Source organism: Erithacus rubecula (genome assembly GCF_903797595.1).
Source record: "Erithacus rubecula genome assembly, chromosome: 1".
Classification (NCBI taxonomy): Eukaryota; Metazoa; Chordata; class Aves; order Passeriformes; family Muscicapidae; genus Erithacus; species Erithacus rubecula.
This window is the reverse complement of record NC_136658.1, coordinates 4,703,501-4,719,385: the sequence shown is the minus strand read 5'-3', so window position 1 is coordinate 4,719,385 and position 15,885 is coordinate 4,703,501.

The window sequence follows — 15,885 nt, the reverse complement described above, 5'->3', positions numbered from 1 at the left end:
CACAAATGATGATGAAACCTCCCCTATCAAACATCTAGCCTTGAAATAGTCCGAGTGACCTCATCTGGTTTCCAGTGTACTCCAAACATGTGGGTTGATGTTAAAACTATGCTGCATAAGGTGAGAATGCCTGGTCCATTTCCAGTGTGTTTCTGCCAGGAATATTGCCACTGGCTCCAGGTGGAACTGGGTTTGAGCCTGAGGAAAGAAGAGATGGAGGAGGAATCAACCTGCACTTCTCAAAGCCGTGCTGCTGTCCTCCTGGAGGCAGAGGTAGTAAAGGGAGGACATCCAGATGGGAACAAACTGACATCTGGAGCTATCTGCCTCCATAACTCAGTCTCTCAGTACTTATTGTTTCCACAACAGGAGTGATTAGTGCCCCCACCAAGGTCAAGGCCTCCCTGTACAAGGCACAATGAGAAACAGCTCCTGCCCTGATCAGCTGAGCTGGAGAAGAGATCAAGGGCACAGGAAAGGGGTACAGAGGTGGGAAATGACTTGCTGACCATGGCACAGGCTAGGAGAAGAGCTGGGATCACAGACAGGGGTCTCTCTACCTCCCTTCCACCCCTCTCCCCCAGCCCAGTGTCCTCAGCACAGGAACCACACAGAGGCTCCTCCACAGCACGGCTGCAGAGTTAATGCAGAGTTAGGTCTGTGGATTAGTTAATTTCCAGGGGTGGTTCTTTCATGACAAACACCACACAGTAGGCATTTTACATCTACAGCTACATGAGCAGCCTCTAAGCCCACAACCCTTTGTCAAGAATAAAAATAGAAAACAGTCACAGTAGATGGGAAGAGACAGGAGTAAGGCAAGGGCAGGGAAAGATGGAAGCACTACAAGTTCTGCAGAAGAATGTTATCTCCAGAACCTGCATGCTGCACACTTGTTCCAGCAAGATGGTAAAGAGGATGGCTCAGGGCTACACAAAACCATCTCTAACAGTTACTGGGATTCAAACACCTTAGACTCATTACTCAATAATTAGGGAGCCCATCCTAGCCCAGAAGTCACATCTTGCCACATTGGCTGAAGCTGAATGGGGCCCTTGTGTTCCCATCCCCCTGGGATCAGGGGGACCAGCAGCATAGTGGCCTTAGCAGTGCTCAGGGCTCCAGAGGTGAGGGGCACACAAGGCAGAGGGAGGCAGCTTCAAGCAGGGGCAGTGCAGAGGGACAGCAGCTGCAGCCCTCAGAGCCCCTGGGAACACCAGGATAAATACATCCTTGGGGAAGGATTCCTTCCAGGGAAAAAGAGGTTCCACTCAGAAAAGAGGGCAGCTCCATCCAAAAGCACAGCTGTGCTGGGCCTGCTCAAATCTCCGGGCAGCTCTCTAATCTGTCTCCAAGGCCACAGGGAGGACATGCTGGAGGACAAGAGCTGCCTTCCCAGGGACAATCCTATCCTCAGCTGAGCTTGCCAGCACAGGGATGGCAGTGGGTGCACAGCCTGTCCACAAGTGAACACTAGCAGGGTGTGGAAGGCAGCACTGCTGCACAGTTGTGGGGTACAGCAGGCACAGGGAAGCTGTGGCTTTGGTGAGCAGTGTTTCCATGCTGGGGAGCTGGGGAGGGGTGGTGAAGGTATGGGCAAGTGCCAGGCAGTGGAAAAGAAGGAGACAAAGAGGATACTTTAGAAAATAATGGAGGGGATTGATGAGCAATGGAGCAAGAGGGAATGGATAGGTCTCTAGAAGATAACACAGTAGGGAAGGAAGAGACTTTGGTGACAGGTGGTGGTGGAAGAACAAAGCAGAATAAAAGAGAGGCAGTTTGAGGAAAGGAGCGTGAGCACAGCCAGGCTGAAATGAGAGACTGAAATAATGGTGGGGAGAGCACCCCTCAGACATCCTTTAGAAAGCAAGTGACAAAGTGAAAAAGAAAAAACAAAACCCATAAAATGCAAAGGGAAGTGGATGTTTTATCACTGTGTGAGGTGATGCTAGTGTACAGGAGCCCAGTGATTGAAAAGCAGAGGCAGAATGGTAAATTCCTCTACATGTGCTTGCCCATCACAGGTACAAATAACCTGGAGGTGCAAGGACTGCCTGTTAAATTGGAGTGATGCCCAGAGGAATGGCCCATCACCTTTCCTACTAGTGTTTTCTAGGCTGGACCTAGAGCTCAGGCACCAATCCACCCCAGGCAAGAAACCCTGTGTCAGTGCCCCCCTGCTGGCACAGCCTGCTGGGGAGAAACCTACTGATCAATGTCTGGGGATGCCAGCCTTGGAAGTGCAGGAATCCTGCCTGTGGGGAGTCTGGGCTCTGAAAACATCAGGCTGCTTTGAACAATAAAAAGGTTCATCTCCTCACCTTGGGTGCTCTGCCTTTTGCCTACACTGAATGCTTAAAACAGCCACAGGTAGATAATACCAACACTCTCAGGGTTTGCCTGGGCTCCCCAGGGTAAACGTGAGGCTGGTCTCAGCACACAGAGAGGAATCCAAGCACCATATCTATGGTCTTGGTCCCTGCTTGAATGCTATTACAAGGAGCATTTTATATATTAAAATAAGATTTTCCCTGTAGCTTCCTTTTTAAGGCTGCTGGCTGTTCAGCCTGGAAAACATGACTCAGAAAGAAGCTGTGGGCATCTATCTCCCTGAACAGAGGGGAGAGCAGCAAACATCAGAGAACAGAAATCACATCCCTTGTCATACAGACACCACCCAGGAAGGCCAGCCTGCTGCTGCTCTGGAGGAGGGCTTGGGCAGAGCAGGGTTTGTATGCTCTGCCACATGCAGCCATTCCCTTCCTTGAGAGGATCAAACGCATCATTTACAACTGTGATTATCAAAGCCAATCTTTTGGTCTCCTTGGTCAAACTGGAGGAATCTCCCAAGTGCTTGTACTGCTAAAATAAGATCTTGTTCAGTGGAGATTATGCAGAACCGTCTCTTTCCAGGCACATTTTGTTAGCAAGGGATTAACTAGGAATGTTGACATTTAAGTTGTTGTCACTGCATATTTGAGGCTGAGTGTACATTAATTACAGGGCAGCACAGCTCCCAGCCTCAAAGCTCCTTTTTTTTTTAACAGAAGAAGGGACCAAGGCTGTGCCTCCCTTTGTGTGAGAGGGGTTAGAATTATGAGGTGCCCCAGGAGGGCAGGAAGATCAGGGGACAAGGGGAGACAGTCTGGTGGTCCAGGAGCAGCTTCAGATAACATTGTATTCAGGTGAATGGGGCAGTGTACACTGATGGCAGACTGTCATTTCAGCATCATCTTTTCATATTTAAGGAATTGGGCAATTATTAGAGGTTCTCTGATTGGAACCGTATTTATCACCACAAAAAGGGAAAGGGGGGGAAAAGAGAGGAAGGATAATGTCATTTCAGTGACTTGGTTTGTCGTCTTGGTGCTTGGATGCCAGGTAACATTCAGGGCCATGCTCTCCTTTATCCATCCTGAGCATCTCAGATGACTCTGAACTAAATCAGCTCAAAATATCGGTACAGCCATCCATCACATCTCATTCACGCTGGATTTCAAATCTCATTATGATCCAAAAAGGCACAGGCAGAAATCCACAGTTTTGTTATTGTCCTAGTGTTTCCAGCGCGAATACATCCAAAATACCACGAGAGCAATGGTGCCTCGGCACACGGACATATGGCAGGAACAGAAAAAGCTGCTCTGGTGCAATTGTTCAGCTCCATTTCATGGAGAGAGCTGCACAGGGGGAGGGCTGAGTGCCGGGGAGAGGAACAGAGAAACACGCCAGGATACACAGAGCTGACAGAGGGAGCAGGACGAGAGGGAGAGCAGGGCAGCGAGAGACGCGTGCAACTCGAGGGGAGAGACGGCAACAACGGCACTCAGCCCCGACGGAAAGGAAGAAAAACGAAGCGGGGGTAACTGTAATGAAAATAAAGGGGGAAAGGCGGAGAAAGGTAGGAGCAGGGAAGGAGGGAGGGAAGGGAAGGCGAGGGATGCGCGGGGCGGGGACCCCGGCCCGGGATCGCCCCCTGCGGGCCGGGCGCGGAGCTGCAGCGGGGCTCCCCCTGCCGGCGGCACCGCCGGGCCCGTCCCGGGGATCCCCCGAACCCCCAGTCCCGGGGATCGCTCCCAACCCCCTCCGGACCCCCCGAATCCCGGGGATCCTCCGAACCCCCAGTCCCGGGGATCGCTCCCAACCCCCTCCGGACCCCCCGAATCCCGGGGATCCCCCGAACCCCCAGTCCCGGGGATCGCTCCCAACTCCCTTCGGACCCCCCCAGTCCCGGGGATCGCTCCCAGCCCCCTCCGAACCCCCAATCCCGGGGATCCTCCGAACCCCCAGTCCCGGGGATCGCTCTCAACCCTCTCCGGACCCCTAATCCCGGGGTTCTCTCCGAGCCCCCAGTCCCGGGGATCCTCCGAACCCCCTCCGGACTCCCCCAATCCCGGGCACCCTCCGAACCCCCAGTCCCGGGGATCCTCCGAACCCCTAATACGGGGATCGCTCCAAGCCCCCCCCATCCCGGGGATCCTCCGAACCCCCAATCCCGGGGATCGCTCCCAACCCCCTCCGGACCCCCAATCCCGGGGATCTCTCCGAGCCCCCCTAATCCGGGGGATTCCTCCGAGCCCTCCCATCTCGGGAGTCTCTCCGAGCCCCCAGTCCAGGGGATCTCTCCTATCGACCCCATCTTTGAGGTCCTTCTGAGTCCCCCATCCCGGGGGTCCCTCCGAGCCCCCCGCCCCGTCCTGCCCTGCCGGGGCCCCTGCCCTGTGCCTTCTCTGAGTCTGGCCCGGCTCCTGCAGCCCTTCCTTCCTCCCTCCCTCCCGCCGCTTGTCAGAACGCTGTGGCTGCCAAAGCTGCTGCCCCAATCTGCGAGGGAGCTCTGTCTCCTCCATAAGAGCAGCTTTCTGGATAGAGGAGACCCTCCTCAAGTGGCAGTGAGATGGAGAAGCAGCTTTTGAGGAGAGACTCGGAGAGAGCTGCTACATCCCCTGCACCACCGCCAGGCAGTGAGGAAGATGCTGCCGGAGGAAGACGAGCACAAGCTCGCAGCCCACAGCAGTGGCAGAGCTCAGCCTGCCCCTTTTTTGCTCCTAGCACATGTAACCAAGGACTACTCATGGGATAAGAGTCACAAAACCCTGGTAAAGGGACTGTGGCACTGCGGTGAGGAAGACCCCCAGAACTGAGCATCTCGCACCCCAACCTCAGTGAAGAGAGACATCCTCACTTATGAGGATAGCATGGGGTGACCCTGGAGGTGTCTTGAATCTTTAACCAAGCAGAACAATCTTTGGGCGTTTTTCCTTTCCCTGCGTGCGTAAGGGACTCGCTCCCACATTCCTGCTCGTCCTCCGTCAGCCTGGGCCGGGTGCTGGGAGCCCTGGCCGAGCGCCGGCAGCGGCAGCGGGGAGTGTTTAAGTGCCCCCCGAGGCCCTCCCGCCTGGGCGCAAAGTGGAGAAGCAGCTGCCTGTTTACAGTGGGAGGGTGCAAATTGGCCTTCGGGGAGAGCAGCACCGCTCATTTCCCTGCAGCTCGGCTGGGGCGGGAGCGGGGGGAGACCTCCAGCTGAGGAAAACAACCAGGAAGGCGAGTATCTGCCATTTCCTAGGGGGAAACGATTCAGAGGAGAGCTGTCTGAGTCTATTAACTGATGCTGGTTCCTGTGGAGAGATGGTGGCACACTGGTTTACTTCAAATAGTCTGTTTCCATCTCTAATACCACCTCCGAGCATTCAGACCCAGACACAGAGCTCCCTTCCTGCTACCTTCTACGGCAGTGTCTCTCGCAGAGGATTTTATTTTCCTAACGGGAGACACGAAGCAGGGTTTGCAGTAAATGAAAAGAACCGTGTCCATTTGCATGGTTGCATAATCACGTTATACAGGGATCTTTCAGACTCTGGAGAGCAGAGAGGGAGAGAGAGAGAGAAAGAGAAAAGTGGGACGTCATGAGCGGGAGCTAAAAGCCAGATCTCTCGATGAGATCAAGGAATAGATGTGAAGTCGGTCAAATGGAGAAATGTCTGGATAGCTCTTCCAAACAGTGAGAGTCCCAGGCTTAGCTCTGAACATAAACAAAGCGAGATGTTTCTGGGGGTTGGGCTAGGTTTTGTATAAACTCAGTTTCCTCTTCCATCGTTGAAACCGGATGAGAAGAGCAGCCTGTAGCCAGGATCCTTTGCCTCTCTGCTGAGGGCTTGCACAGGGCTCAATTCCCAGGGTGCTCAGGCCAGGACCTTTCACCAACATCATATTCACTGCAGAGTGAAAGAAAAATCGCTCACTTCATGCTGCTGAATGAGAAGCTCTATTTCCAGAATGCACGTTTGCCTCTTAGTAAATGGTAATTTCCCAGCGCTGGCAATATTCCCTTTTGGATCCCCTGGTGACCGCTGATTAGTCCAAGCCTCAGCCCAGGGTCACCTGAACCGCAGCCCTCTGAGAGAGAAAGCTTCACTCCAAATATAAATGCTATTAAATCAAAAGGACAAATTCTCACTGAAATTATATATTATCTGAAACAAGGGAAACTAAAGCTGGATGAGTGCAGCCTTTCCTTTAAAAGGATGAGAAATTAATTTTGAAATACCATCACTCACTGACTATCCTGTTACCCTAAAATTCCCACCTCCTGTTCCTTTATTTGCTCCGATGTCAGTAGCAGGAGGGTAAAAACATCTCCATAAACATTTCATAGTCCACTTTGTAACTCAAGTACTTCTGTGAAATTTTAAAAATCTAGGACATTTAGCCATCCAAACCATTTGAAATGTTTAACCATCTGAAGGATTTCTCAGCTGCTTCCTCAAGTGTGAAGTCAAACATTGCCTATCCTGTGGAAAAGGGAGAGTGGGAGGACAAGTTTTTTACATGTTGTACCTCTTTGCCTCCTTTGCACAGTCTGATTTCTTGCTCACGGAGTAGTTAACAGATACAGTATTTAAAGGAAATGTATCCTCAGCCAGAGAGGACAAGGAAGCAACAGGTGCCCAATCTAAATTAACTGTCTCACCCTTAGGAGCAGAGCTGTCATCACCAGACCCGAACTTGTTACAAGGAATAAAAGGCTAACCTGAGAGGCACAGGAGAGCCTTCCCTCCCCGAGCAACCTGCAGCATATGGCAACAGGAACCTGCAGGATTTCCAGTGGCACAGGGCATGACTGCCAGGGGCTGCCTTCTCTTTGATGCCTGGACCTTTTTGCATCATTTGGGAAGTGTGAGGAGGCAACAGGCAAAATGCAAGCCTAGCCCACTGTGCTCACATTAAATTTCTCAACATGTGTGAGTGGGATAACTGTCAGACATTGCCTCCAGAGGACACGTTCCTCAGTGGGCTTGGACTGCTCAGAAAACCCTGGATTCCTCCCTCAAGCCAGGCAGCTCCTGGTTACCTTCTCTGCACTGCTGTGCCACATTCTGCCTGCTGCCACTGTACTGTGAAAATTGGGGCATTTATCTGTATCTCTGTGCTCCACATAGACACAGTTTAGCTGAGGATATCTCCCTTCAGGTCCTCACTGCAACTGTGAGCTCCCAAGAGAAGCATCTAAACCTCCCAGGGACCATGAGCAGTCCCAAGGGTGGGACTGAAAAGGAAGCTGAGAGGAATACAGTGCCACACAAGGGACACCTGAGATACCTGCAAATGAGCTTGTGGAGGCTCTGGAAAAAAACTAGGAGCTCTGGAAGCTGACTAAAAGGTGCATACAGATGCTGGTTGCAGCTGCAAACAACTTGATATAAGCCACTAGCTACTGGCAGTAGAAAGTATGGGTCTTACAGATTTTGCAGAAAGTAATATATTGCTAACTTGAGATGTGAGAGGCCAAGTTATCTGCAACACAAAAGATAAACAGGACCTTTGCATTGAATTTCCTGCTAGTTTTCTGTCTGGAATGTCAAGAGGAGGAATGAGACAGTATTTTTAATTATGAGAATGTTCTTTTTTGGACTGGACTGTGCCACATACACCTTTCATGCCAAAACAGGGGTCAGGTACTAAGTAGAGGAAAGCTGCAAGAAGGAGCAAGGGGTTAGCCCGAAGTTGGGAAGGGGCAGAACTGGGGAGAGAAGGTGACTTACTTTGTGTCTGCTTGCTCAGACTCCAGAGTGAGTCCCAATGAATCAGAGCTGGTGATGTGGCCAGGGAAGGAAATGGTTCTTGTGTCTAGAAAATGTTCACCAGTGCAGCTGGAACAGGGGTAGACAAACAGCAAATGTATATGGAACAAACTGCCAAGGCAATAACACTTGGGTACACTGGGGCAGCTCTAAAACTGAGCATTTTTCTCATCAGTGTCACTGCAAAGATGCCCAAAATTGTCAGGAAGAGTAACACCTGAAGGGAGATGCGGTATGGAAAGACTCAGAAAATGAATATCATTGTCAAGCTTTGATTCCCATTTATGCAAAGTTTTTGGTTTTTTTTTTTTTTTATCTACTCTAGTGTGGAGACAGTGGAATACCCTGTGGGAAAAAATCCCCACAATTTTTTCTGGAGAAGTTTACAAATTATTGTTCAGATCTCCTTCAAACTGACATTGAATCGGAAGAAATAAATGGAGCTACTCAGTTTTGGTAAAGAAGTGATCCTATTTTTTTAATGTTATTTTATTTAATGATGTTGGAAAATGATAACAAATTGGCTCCCTCTGGTTTGGATTTTTCCAGACTGGCACAGGACAGGTGAACAAATGAAGAATGCCAGTAGGACTATAAATGGAGTAGAACTATAGTTCCTACACTCAGCTATGCCTGTACCTCACATACCAGAACCAAAAAGAAAAAATAAAAAGGCAAAGGGAGGGAGCTATGCTGACATGGAGTTAGGGCTTGTGTTAGTAAATTTAGGGTAAGATACATCTCAGAGCACTGCAAACTGTCAGGGCTTAGCATTAACTTGAAAAAAAAATTACCATATCTCTGAAATGCTGTGCTCAGGCCACCCAAAAGAAAGTGATTTTTGTCAGTGCCACTGCTGACCAAAAACATGATTATAGTTAGATCATTTTGACACTGGAAACCAAGGACACTGCCCTCTCCTGCCAGCCACCATGGTAATTCCCAAAAGCAGTGGGAATCCATTTCTGCATTTTCAGGTATCTGCATCTTTGATTTAACCTTGAGCCCGACTTGCAAAATTTCTATTCATAGCACATCAAACTGTTACTTCCATTCATCCACAACAGTTTTCTATGAAGTTTACATTTCCATCTTCATCAATGTATTTTCCAAAGATGTGCATTTCATACCAGGGGAGTTCTGCCTTGTCAAAGATCTCATGCTCACTGATTCCAGCCTGTCTCAATATACACTCACATGTGTATTTATTTTACTTAACCTTAAAGCAAAGCAGCTCAGCTTTGTTGTGTAGACGATCCTTATATTTTCTTGGTTTTGAGAATTTGTATACAGATAAACAACATTCAGGATCTGACATTTCACTTTGATTGCAAGTTGCTGTAATTAAGAACCAAAGCTTTATGAATTTTAATCATCAGCTGTAAGTGGTACATTATCTCTAGTTCACAATGAAAGCAATCAAGTGGACAAGATATTTTTAGAGACATTACTGTGGTAATATTACATTAAGTAGTGGTTAGTACACTATTTTCACACCCAGTGATTTCACACATTAATGCGGCTATAGATCAGCGTTAATGACAAGAGAAAGTTATTTTTCAAGTAGCATGAGAAGGGTGGTTAAAAGAGCTGCTGGGGATTTACACTCCAGCAGCAGGAGGGGCACCTCAGCAGGGCTGCAGCTGAAGATGTTCCAGCAGCAGGATCTGCTTCCACTTCTGCTGGAGACCAAGGCAGGAGCCCCTGAGTGGAAGCAGGTTAATGACAGGGGCAGCATCTCCTCCCTGCTCCTCGGGAGGGAAGGAAGGACAGGAGGGGACAGCAAGGTGGAGTACACTGATGCTGGCACTGAACCTCAGAGCTGGTGAGAGGAACAGCACACCACAGCTTGCCCAAGGCAGCATTCCCCCTTTCAAAGAGGGCACAGTAAAAAACAAATCAGAAACACCCGGTGGCTTAAAGGTTAAAAAAGAACCAAACCAGGGAGTCTGGCATATTTTAAAGTTTCAGTGTATGCTACTCCACGTGGATATGGTGTTGTTTAGATAAACCTGTAAATACAGACATCTCTTCTTTCAAGGCAGGAGACACTAATGCACAACAATGCACAGGGCCCCAAAAGGAACACATTTAAGTATTATCATCCTGCCGAAGGATGCCAGTTCATCCAAAAATTATTTGCCTGAAACTAAAACTAATTAGAAACAATGTTCTGGGAAGGAGAAATTCTTCCTTCTTCCTGGAGTCTCAGATCTGGGATAATAGAAGCTCCAGCAGCCTCACCCTAGACCTGCAGGCCATTTTATTTTACTGCAGAGGTCCTATGGGGATGTCAGGGCTGGTATTTGGAGAGCTCAGCAGCCAGCTGAGCCAGGCAGAGAGTACTTGACAGAGACTTGTCTGTGTCACAGTGGCAGACAGCTGTTGCTCACTGCATCTTGGATTCTGTTGGAAATGCCCTCAGAGAAAGCCAGTTTGCTCTACAGAAGGTGGCACTCAGGGGCTGATGCCTCTGCAGCCAGAACATGCTGATGCCAACATCATTCACAGCTCCAGTCCAAACCCCCTAGTTACAGAGGGCAGCTGTTGACAACAGGAACTTTCCATGGCATCCAGATGCAGTGATGCAATGGCCTCATCTGCTGTTCCCCCCATACAGCACCAGTTACATTCCTGTAAACAGGACACCAGTTATATTCCTGTAAACAGGACAGCCCTCAAATGCACTCCAGAATTTCAGTGTGTCAGTGTAGAAAGCCTAGACCACTGCTGCTCTGATATGGAGAAGCAGTATGAAAATACCAATCAGACTTCAGGTACCATTAAAATGATTCTTTTGCAATATCTGCCTTCTTTTGTTATAGGGTAACCCAAGCAGCTCTTCATTAAAAACAACCTGAAGTAGGAGCACTAGGTTCTGCATCCCACAGTAGGAGAGGAATCTTATATTTGAGCAACAGATAACCCTCTCTGACCTATTTATGCACTGAAGAATTATTTCATTCTCAGGATCCCACAGATATCTTCAGAAAGCAGCATTAACTGCATATCAGGGCCTATTGGACAGAATATATCCACAGAAATGTCACTGCAGTGCACACCAAGACTGTACAACTTGGGGAAAAAGAATGTTGAAATAAGATACAGACAGAACAGGAAATATTCTACCTGAGAAGCTGAGAAAAATGCACACTGTTAATGCACCTTACATAAAATCCTGTATGCTGTTTGCTCACTGCCCAGCTTTCCAGGCTCTGCTGGGATGTTTCTATGTGGAGAAGACATCAGTTGCAGCAGCAAAGCTTTTCCTCTGTCTTCTGTTCCTGTCCCATTTCCCTAAACCCTGTAGAAATGCACAATGAAAGTGGTTTCCCTGTACAGAAATTGGGGTCTGCCTCTGGAGCAATCTCTTGTTCTTCACTAGGCAATGCTCCCAGCTCTTCCCATGGACCTTCCAGGTGGCTGCTCCACAGCTTCCTATCACATATTTTTCAAACAGGTCATTTGACCCAATGGTACCTTGTGTCAGGGCTGTGGCTTCATCAGTGTCTTCTCCCTCTATGGGAAAGAAAATTAAATTGCTTCTTCATTAGTTCAGATGGGGGATGATTTACATATCCATCTATGCCTGTAATTAAAAACATAATGATAGGAAAACACTAACTATGATAATAGAGGATGAAGTGTCTAATGGAGTGAGAGGTTTCTTGATCATGGATCCAGACCTGTACACATGGAAAGGTGTGCACTTACATCTCACAGGGCTTTCTTTTTGCCTTTCCTGAATCAGTTATGTGTAAAATGCAGATTTGGCATCGGTTGGCACAGAGGTGTCTCTGCTAAGTGTGAGAGACACAAAGAACAGGCACCTTTCTCTCATTCCCTTACATCAAAATGTGAATTCCCTTCTTTAGACTCCAGTGCAAACTGGGGCTCAAGTCAGTGCCATGTTCCTGATGATGTCACACATGGGTGCTCAAGAGGAATATGTAAGAGTGTCCCCAAGACACACAAAATCTGAAAATTGCCTAGTTCAACCCTGATCAAAGATACTTCAATTAGAACAGCTTACTTAGGCCTGGATCCAGTCAGATCTTTAATATCTTCAGGTGCAGGGACTTGGTAACCTCTCTGGAAAACTTGTTCCAGTATTCATTCAATCCATCATCACAATGGGAAAAAAAAAGAAAAAGAAAAAAGTGTTTTTCAGATTAAAATTCTTGTGTTTCACCTTGTTCCTGTTGCCTCTTTGACTACATACCATGGAGAAGAGGCTGTCTGTCTTCTTTCCATCAGGCATTTATGCACATGGATAAGATCACTCCCATCTCTAGTCTGGACAGTCCCACCCCTCTCAGCCTTTCCCCACATATGAATTGCTCCAAGCCTGAAATTATTTTCCTGGTGCTCTGCTGGAACTATTCCAGTAGCCCATGTGTGTTTTGTACTGAGGAGCTCAGGACTGGGCATCACTCCAGATGTGCCTCATCAGTGCTGAGCAGAGGCAAGGGCCACCTCTCTCGACCTGCTGGTGATGTTTTTCCAGGATGTTGGTTTTCTTTGCCACAAGGGCACACTGCTGGCTTCTGTTCAGCTTGGTGTCCACCAGGATCCACAGGTCCTTCTCTGCCAAGCTGCTTTCCAGCCTGGTAATCCCTGGCCTGTTCTGGTGGATTGGGGTTATTCCTGCCCAGAGACAGAGCTTGGCATTTCTCTTTGTAGACCTTTCTGAGACTCCCACTGGCCCATTTCTCCAAGCTGTTTAGGTCCCTTTGAACTGCAGCATAACCATATGGAATCATCTGCCTTCTACAGAGTGTCTTCCTGATACCAAACAGTTGGAGGTTGGCTTAAATCTGGAAGGTAGAAGGCATCACTATCTTGAAAAATTCAAGCCCCCCTGTTGGCCATTTAAACGTCTAAGCCCCCTCAGAAGTATGTCTGAGAAGGACTTAACTATGTTCAGATCACTGTGCCACCAGTACAAGATCACTGTGCAACCCAAAAGCAAAAAGCACTAAACCATGAGAGCTTTTTTTAAAGTAATAAAACCTTAAAGGAATTTCCAAGTGTTCTATAGAGGTCATGCCCATTCCAAATGGCTTAAATCCATAGTTTTGTGGGTTGTTGTTGTTTGTTAGTTTGTTTGTTTTCCCTTCTCTTCAACAGTTTGCTGAGACTATTTCTGTAACATTCCAGCTCTAAGGCCAGGAGGTGTCTTGTCCTGCTAGGTGTTTAGCAGGGTACCAAAAATACTTAAAGAATTTCCTTTAGCAGATCATCTCCCTTTAAATGTTTACAGACTTTATGGCTGTAGCACAGATCCTCTACAATCTATGAATAAATTCTGCTGTTAGGCATTCTGTTCTTGCCCAGCCTTTGGAGACTTTTCTTAGTAAAAGTTTTGAAACTTGGAATGTTTCACAATATGCAAAAATTATTGTTCTTGACTCTCAGTTGGAGGAGAGGGAAATCTCATATCCAGGGAAGTTTCTGCTCCTTCTCCATCAAACAGGAAAGATGCATCAAGCTAGATTTTTGTAAAGAACTCTCCCGGAACTTTTATTATTCAATATTTTCATTAATGACAAGAATGAAGGAACAGAGACTGAGCTTATTAAACTTTTAGATGGCACCTTGTTGGGAGAGGCTGCAAATATGCTGGAAAACAGACTTAGTATTCAAAACATCTTTGATTTATCTGAGAAAGTCTGGGAAGAAAAAGAAGGATGGGATTCAAAAAAGACATGAACAATTCTACAGTTGCTTAGGAAAAATCAGCCATTCAAATGTAGCAGACAGGGGCAGGACTGGCTGCACGAGAGTTACAGTGTCAGCATTGGAAGGCAGGACTTGAACTCACAAGGAGAGCGAGCCCAAAATGAGCCCCAAACTGCTACAAGCCTGAGCAGGCTCCATCACTGCATGTCTTTAAGAAAAGGGCAAATGTTGGATAGCAATGGCAGAATTATCCATACTATCAGATAGAGGAATGGACTGGAAAGCATCCCAATGCACCCTTCAGTCCTATTTTCTGGCTTTTCAATGGTACCATATTTGATAAGAAGAAAAGTTTCACTGCTAGTTTCAGAGTGGTCTGTCTCTGAACCTGTACCCCTTTTAAAACAGACCTAGTTGTCTGATGATAGGAGGTGACAAAAACCCCAACTTCTGCTTTTGGAAATCTCTTCCAGAAGCTCTGCTCTCTGATCAGCAAAAACTTTTCTCCAATTTTATATTTCAAGGTAATCAAAAGCAGCTTTTGTCTTGACCTTACACCAATGCCATTTGAAGAGTGTAGGGGGATGCAGAATGCAGTAGAAGACTAAGGGTGAAAGAGAAGCTCAGCTTCTTAACTGCTCAAGTCAATGTAACTGCCATAGGGATTAAGTTAGCCTGCACACTTCCTTCATGGCAAATTGTTCTCTTTCCTCAACTCATATAGACAGGAGTGCTGAAGAATCCAACAGGTTTATAGACCAAAAACTGCCAGACCTGAAAGAAACTTATTATAAGCAAGACTTTTTGATTTTTTAAAACCAAGTTGTTTTAAATCACAGAGTTTTGGTTTGAATTTCCTTCTTCCTGACTTTAATACAAGCTGAACCACATAGACCATTCAAAATGTCCAGTTAAGGGGCCTATCACTGTGAAGGTAAAGCCTAATTCTGGGAAGACATGATCTAGTAATGCTTTGGAGACCCCCTATGATATTAAATATGGAACAAGAAATTGTCCATATTACTGCCACTTGAGACCCAGCTCTTATAAAGTTTGAGGAAACTAAACTAATCACCATTAGAAAACAAGGGTCAGTAAGTGATAATTAAGTAGCTTGGGGATCTATTAAAAAACTTTAGAAATCAATGTTTACACTGTGTTGTTACAAATTAGCTGCAATGGGCATTGTTAAGGAACCATTTTTATATGACAAACACTGAATGTGTGCACATTAGAAGAGTTCTCCCATGATTAGAAATCACAGCACAACTCATTTTATCCCATCCCTAAATTAGAAACTTAATGCCTCAGTTTATTAGCAGAAGGAAATTCTATTACATTCAAGCAATGCTAGGACAGAGAACAGCACGAATTTTGTTCAGCTCTGCAAAAAAGTTGTAACAAAGATGCTCACAATTACAGTTCTGTGCTTCAATGACTTAACAGCTTCAATGACTTAATGTCTGTGGAGTCACAAACATCTGGGAATTCTCCAGTGATGATGGTCTTCAGGAAGTAAAATAGCTGCAGCAATGACAGTGGCAGTGACAAGCACTGGGATTTTAGGAGGATACAAAGCCCTCTCAAAGGGAATGTTGTACCTGAGCACACCTTTTTTTGCTGGCTGAAATATCATGGAAGAACTCCCATGTTACATGTTGTTCAGGAATTCCACCTAACCAGGAACCCCATGGATCACTGTCTGAGCTCTGATCAGTGCTGTTCACACAATTCTGCACAAGGGCACCTCCTCCAAGAGCTTCTGGAGGTACACCCCATGGTTAGCAAAAAGCCCACTAAAAAGCTGCTTACTTTCATAGACTACTCCACTCTAAGCTGACACCAGCATCATGGAAGGCAGCAATTTATACTCTCCCACTGGCCTGGGGAATTTGGGAAATGCAGTGTGCACTGCCTACAACAACACCCTTCATGTGATCTTGAAGTCTCCACAGAGCACACCCCATCTTCAGATGTTTAGTTTCTCTATTACTGTCTCTCTATCACTTGTGAAACACTGCCAATCCCAGGCTACAAAATCACACCACATTTTTGTTCCACTTTTCCCGTTTGCTTATCTCAACAAACCCACCCTCACTATGATATCAGTTTCTGCTAGCACAGA